The sequence below is a fragment of the Hordeum vulgare genome, chromosome 6H (assembly GCF_904849725.1).
Source record: "Hordeum vulgare subsp. vulgare chromosome 6H, MorexV3_pseudomolecules_assembly, whole genome shotgun sequence".
NCBI lineage: Eukaryota > Viridiplantae > Streptophyta > Magnoliopsida > Poales > Poaceae > Hordeum > Hordeum vulgare.
Genome location: NC_058523.1, coordinates 384,364,579 through 384,371,788, shown reverse-complemented (window position 1 = coordinate 384,371,788; position 7,210 = coordinate 384,364,579).

Sequence of the window (7,210 nt, the reverse complement as noted above, 5' to 3'; positions counted from 1 at the left end):
TTCATTGGAACCCTCCTTAGGAATTGAGTTCCGTGTATGTAATCCAAGACAAGATACTACCACATGCTGGGCCCTGAAATATGACCCGGCTCGACTTATTAATCGCCTAGTACTTGGTCCAGGAGTTGCAAGTAGTTTCTGGTGTTTATAGTCATGCTGGAGGCCGTGCATATTGTTGACCTCAGAGATGGGCTATCATGCGGTAGGCAGTGGCACGGTGTACCAAGTGGCACCCGGATGGTGGGCTTGGGAACCCTGTGCACATTGTTTGGGGTCGTGGCGGAAACCTCGGCCGGACTTCCATGCGGGTTACCCTCAGATAGGCGATAAACCTGGACTAGGTATTAGCGTGGTTAACGGCCGTGGCCGACTCCCTTGCTGGGCTTCCGCTTGAAGGTTGCCGAGGTGCATGACGTGCACGTAGCGATAAGTGGCGAGAGCGTGTGTGAAAAAGTACACCCCTGCAGGGTTATGATCTATTCGAATAGTCGCGTCCGCGGATATGGACTACTTGGAAACATATGTTGTTCATAGACAACTATAATGGCTACTAATAAAAATGTCAAGATAAGTGTGAGTGTCGTGGATGGCATTTCCGTAGGGAGACGGAATGATTCCATGATGGTGTATTGTTATGGAGTTAGTGGACTCGTGTGCGAGAAAACAAAGTTCTCAAAACTATTTAAAAATGTAGTTTTGTCTAGCCAAGAGTCAAATGCTGGCTTTCTGCATGAAACCCCACAACTCCTTGTTGATACATTGCATGAGTAGATAGATTATTCTAAAGTCTTGTTGAGTACTTTTGTACTCACGTTTGCCTAATAAATTGTTGCAGAGGTCGTTAATGACCCTAATGGTGGTTTCTATCTAGACGTTGACGACGACGAGGAGCTGGTGTCCCAACTACGATCTGGCCCTAGGTTGGGTCTGTAGATAGTCAGGCCATGTGCCTTTTACCTTTCCATTTGTCTGTACTCAGACAGTTTTAATCTTCCGTTGGCTTGTAAGACTTGTTTGAATGACTTGTGATGATGGTTCGTGAGGCCCCTATCTGTGTAATATTATGTGTGAGGCTCTTCCGAGCCTTCTAAATAAAGTTTGTATGTTTATGGTTATGTTGTGATGCCATCGATGTATCTATGCATATCGGTATAACATGCATACGTGTGTTGTACTTGATATGTATGGGGTTTGAACACCTAGTCGTACGCCTTAGTAGCACTCCTTACGGGGAAATGCCCCTTTGTGTTTCCACCGAGCCATGGTAGTTCGCTACTGCTCCGGACACATTGGTTGACCGACATGTGTCCTTCTTAGATGCCGTGTCTGTCCCTTTGGGGAAATGTCACGCGGTGTAATGGAGTCCTTGTAGCTTTCTATGACTCGTCTACACTCGCTGATGACCGACACCTGCTTTGCTGGGTCATGTATGCCTGTCTCTGTACGGAACCGCCACTTGAGTTTATGACTAGACATGTCGACCCGGGTTCTTTGACATCGGAATGCTAGCGACACAATTGCATACGCGAGTCAAAAGGCGCAAACGGTCCCAACTAAGGTAAGGCTGCAGCCGTGGGGATAACCGTGCGTGAGACCGCAAAGAGATGTGATGTGTTACAGGCTAGATTCCTATGGCTTAGGGTCGGGGTCCCCACACCATTCCGATGGAATATTATGAACAATCACATGATGGTAATCCTGAGGAGGATGACGAGGAAACCCTTGGTAGGGGCAAGAGACAAAGGACTGCAAAGACCTTTGGTGATGATTTTTTCGTATACCTCGTGGATGATAATCCCACTTCTATTTCAGAAGCGTATGCTTCTCCAGATGTTGATTACTGGAAAGTTGTGGTCCGTAGCGAGATGGATTCCATCATGGCTAATGGGACATGTGAAAGGACGTGGATGTCGCCTAGAGGGGGGGGGGTGAATAGGCGCTTTAAAATAATTAAGGTTTAGGTTTGAACAAATGCGGAATAAAACTAACGTTTAATATGTTAAGCACAAAACCTACAAACAACTAGGTTCACCTATGTGCACCAACAACTTATGCTAAGAAAGATAAACAACTAAGTGATAGCAAGATATATTACAATAAACAATATGTCTATCACAAAGTAAAGTGCATAAGTAAAGGGTTCGGGTAAGAGATAACCGAGGCACAGGGAGACGATGATGTATCCCGAAGATCACACCCTTGCGGATGCTAATCTCCGTTAGAGCGGTGTGGAGGCACAATGCTCCCCAAGATTCCACTAAGGCCACCGTAATCTCCTCACACCCTCGCCCAGTGCAAGATGCCGTGATTCCACTAAGGGACCCTTGAGGGCAGTCACCGAACCCGTACAAATGGCAAACCTTGGGGGCGATCACCGAACCCGTACACGTGGCAACCCTTGGGGGCGGTTACCGGTACCCGTACAAATTGCTCGGGGCAATCTCCACAACCTAATTGGAGACCCCGAAGCTTGCCCGGAGCTTCACACCACAATGATTGAGCTCCGAGACACCACCAAGCTTCTAGGACGCCAAAGCATCCGCGAAGAACACTATCTAGGGTACTAAGTACCAAAGGTAATAAGCTTCTCAAACTTCACTTCCACGTATCACCGTGGAGAACTCAAACCGATGCAACTAATGCAATGGCAAGAACACACGAAGTGGTCAAGTCCCTCACACTCAAATTCCTCCACAACAACGAAAGCTATGGAGAAATATGAGAGGAAGAACAAGGAGCTCACAAAGAACTCCAAGATCAAGATCCAAGGGGTTCCCCTCACATAGAGGAGAAAGTGATTGGTGGAGATGTGGATCTAGATCTCCTCTCTCTTTTCCCTCAAGAACAAGCAAGAATCATTGGAGGGATTGAGAGTAAGCAAGCTCTAAGAATGTCAACAATGGAGGTAGAACAAGAGCTGAACGAATAGATAAGACCAAGGGGGAAGAAGACCCCCTTTATATAGTGGGGGAAGGAATCAGACCATTACCCCCACTCTCTGCCCGAGCTCCAGCGGTACTACCGCTGACTACAGCGGTACTACCGCTGGCACTCCAACGGTACTACCGCTAGGCCCCTGGTAGTGCAAAGGCACTACCACCGCCAAGAAAGTCTTCGCAAAAAGGTCCGTCCACGAACAACCGCTAGGCAAGCGGTACTAAGCTCCTGGAGCGGTACTACCGCCAGCCAGCGGTACTACCGCTAGGGCCAGCGGTACTACCGCCAACTCTAGCGGTACTACCGCTAGGTCAAGCGGTACTACCGCTCGCCACTGAAACAGCCATAACTTTCGCATACGAGCTCCGAATCGAGCAAACCCAAGCTTGTTGGATTCAGGACGACAAGAGCTATCCAAACAGCGACCATGCAGATATGAAAATGCCAATGATATAGAGATGTGAGTCCTCTATGAATGAATAACCGGCAAAAACTCCAACATCGAAAACATCATAGTAGATGCATATGGACTCCGTTTTCGATGAACTCGAGCTTGTCACGAAGATGACCATAAGCTCTAAAACTCACAAAGAGAAGCACCAAACAAGAACCAATAAGTATGATGCAAGGATGCAAATGGTTTGAGCTCTCAACGAACGATACGATCAAGCTACTCACTTGAGAGCCCCCCTTGATAGTACAACAATCTATCCTAAACAGAAAACCTATCAAGGGCAAACCTATACCTTGCACCTCGTCCTCTTGAGCTAGAAGATTATGATCTTGGCTTCCTCAATATGGACCACCTTTCTTGATTGCGTTGGCTTGATGAAGACTAGTTGATTGCTCCCCCATACTAACTATGGGTGAGCCACTCTTCAGCATATCTTCACAAGCCCATTGCCACCACAATGGACGGCAAGCTTCAAGCATGATATCTTCATGTTGATCCACTTGAACTTGCACATCGCAATCTTGATGACGATCACAACTTGACGTCATACTTCATGGGTTGTATGAGATCTTCTCTTTGACGCAAGCCCATGGAAACACACCTAACCCCCACATAGAACTCTCACGAAGACCATGGGTTAGTACACAAACATGTAATGGACAATGCTTACCATACCATGGGATCACTTGATCCCTCTCGGTATATCTTGTACGCTTTGTGTGTTGATCATCTTGATTTACTCTTTGTCTGAGATCTTGATCAACCTTGTGTCTCTATGACCATTCTTTGGATAATACCTTGAATACCACCTTGGTCATCATATAAACTCCTTGAACCCAACAGATGGACTTCAAGAAGTGCCTATGGACAAATCCTATAAATATAACTTAAGGCAACCATTAGTCCATAGGAATTGTCATCAATTACCAAAACCACATATGGAGATATATGCTCTAACAACATGGGAAATTACTGATCGTCCCTATGGTTGCAAACCATTGGGATGCAAGTGGGTGTTCAAAAAGAAGCTTAGGCCCGATGGTACGGTTGAGAAGTACAAGGCTAGGCTTGTGGCCAAGGGCTATGCCCAGAAAGAAGAAGAAGATTTCTTTGATACTTATTCACCTGTGGCTAGACTGACCACCATTCGAGTACTACTCTCATTGGCGGCCTCGCATGGTCTTCTCGTTCATCAAATGGACGTTAAGACGGCTTTCCTGAATGGAGAGCTAAATGAGGACATCTAGATGCAACAGCCAGATGGCTTTGTGATAGAAGGTCAGGAAGGAAAGGTGTGTAAGTTGCTGAAATCTTTATATGGTCTGAGACAAGCACCTAAGCAATGGCATGAGAAGTTTAATACAACTCTGACATCTGTTGGCTTCGTTGTTAATGAAGCTGACAAATGTGTATACTATCTCCATGGTGGGGGCGAAGGAGTTATATTGTGCTTGTATGTTGATGACATACTGATATTTGGAACCAACCTCAAAGTGACTGAGGAGGTTAAGTCTTTTCTGTCTCAAAACTTTGAGATGAAGGACCTTGGGGTGGCTGATGTTATCTTCAACATCAAGCTCTTGAGAGATGATGAGGGTGGGATTACACTTCTGCAATCCCACTATGTTGAGAAGATTTTGAGTCGCTTTGGATATTCGGACTGCAAAATTTCTGAAACACCATATGATCCTAGTGTGCTTATTCGAAAGTTTAAAGGCACAACTATAGATCAATTGAGATTGTCTCAAATTATCGGTTCGCTTATGTACCTAGCTAGCGCAACGGGGCCTGACATCGCGTTTGCTGTGAGCAAACTTAGCAGTTTGTTGCAAACCCGGGCGATTTTCATTGGCGTGCTGTTGAAAGAATTATGCGCTACCTAAAAGGTACTGTCAACCACAGACTTCACTATATGGGATACCCATCGGTACTTGAAGGGTATAGTGATGCGAATTGGATCTCTGATGCTGATGAGATGAAGGCCACTACTGGGTATATATTTACTCTTGGAGGTGGTGCTGTTTCCTGGAAGTCTTGCAAGCAAACAATCTTAACGAGATCGACAATGGAAGCAGAATTAACAGCATTAGACACATCTGGTGTCGAAGTAGAATTTCTTCGAGATCTTTTGATGGACTTACATGTGGTTGAGAAGTCGGTTCCGGCTATCCTTATGATCTGCGATAGTTAGACAATTATTGTCAAAGTGAAGATTTCAAAGGACAATATGAAGTCCAACAAACATATAAGACTGAGATTGAAGTCTGTGAGACGTTTGAGAAACTCCGGAGTGATAGTGTTGGCTTACATCCAAATGGCTAAGAATCTGGCAGATCCCTTTACTAAAGGGCTATCACGTGTTGTGATAGATAGTGCATCGAGGGAGATGGGTATGAGACCCACATGAGTTGCCATGGTAGTAACCCAACCTATATGATCAGAGATCCCGTGAAGTAAGACCTGGGAAAACAAGCCAATGGTGAACCGAGGAGAGTAACTTTACTAACCCACTCCGTTGGAGATGCAATGCTCTCGGATACTGTATGGTAGGATGACTACTGTCTTAATGTGTTCTAAAGCTTATGTGCAAGCAAGATGCTGTCCTACAGAGCGATCTTTGGAGGAACACACGTATATGAGCCTGACTACTGGTCACAGTCTATGATATTGGGGTGATCTCTAGTAAACTCATGAATAGGCCAGGAGTGTGACTTATATGCTCCACCCGAGGGGCAGCTCTCGGTAGCCTAGTACTAGTAAGACTTGTGGTGAAGCTTCTTTACACCAAACTGACAATTCAAGGCATAGTCCATTGTTCAGTTGTAAAGGGGTGTAGCTACTTGTTCTAGGTGAAGCTTAACCTTAACAGGTCTTCACTGAAACGCTGGTATATTAAAATAGTGATTGAAACGAGGGAACACGATGTGCCCTTGAGATCTGGTGGGGGATTGTTGAAATTAGTAGTGGGCCTTAGGCCCATAAGAGAATTTCAGAAATCTCCAAGGGCCCATGTAGGTGATGGCATGACAAGGTGGTGGTGGGAAGTTTAGTCCCACCTCGCTAGTGGAGAAGAAGTTGGACGCCTTTATAAGGGTCTCTCTTCTACATGCTATTGGAGAGTGAGAAGAGAAGATGCCCTCGCACACTCCTCCTCCGCCGCCCGCCTCGCCGCGCGGCGCCGCGCCACGCCGCGGGTTGCGGGAATGAGCCAAGCTGAGCTCATACCTACGCGGTTATTTATCCCGGTCAGAAACGGAGAATACGTGATGTATGTGCCACGATCTGAGATGTGTGATGTTACCGACTCGGACAATATAAGCACGGCTAACGCCATCCCTAGCCGTCACGAGAACCAGATCACATCTGTCTCACGCGCTCATTCTTTTGCTGCTGCCACCGGCGACTCCGTCCCGTTCACCGCGTACACGGTCGACCGGAGAGCAGGCCTCCGAAACCCCGCCTCTCCGGTTCCTGTACGGGAGAGGGGCGATTAGGTTTTTGGGGAGTGACCACGAGACTGCTCGCCTCCGTCCGTCTGCTTTGTCTTTGTCATCGCATGGTTGAACCATCCGAGGCCGATCATCTCGCCCTTGAAGTTGAGAAGAAGAGGGCAGAGGATGCTACCGCTGCGTCCGCTGCCAACGCCGCTGCTATGGCCAACTGGCCTACTGGAGGGTATAGCTCGTTTATCCCACTCATGTTCGTTTCAATCCTAGCAATACTACTGGCATGCATAGATGTATCAATTATATGTGTAGTATGTGCTAGATTAGTTCATGATCAGTATGTCATTAGTCTAGTCAATGCCATGCTAGTTAT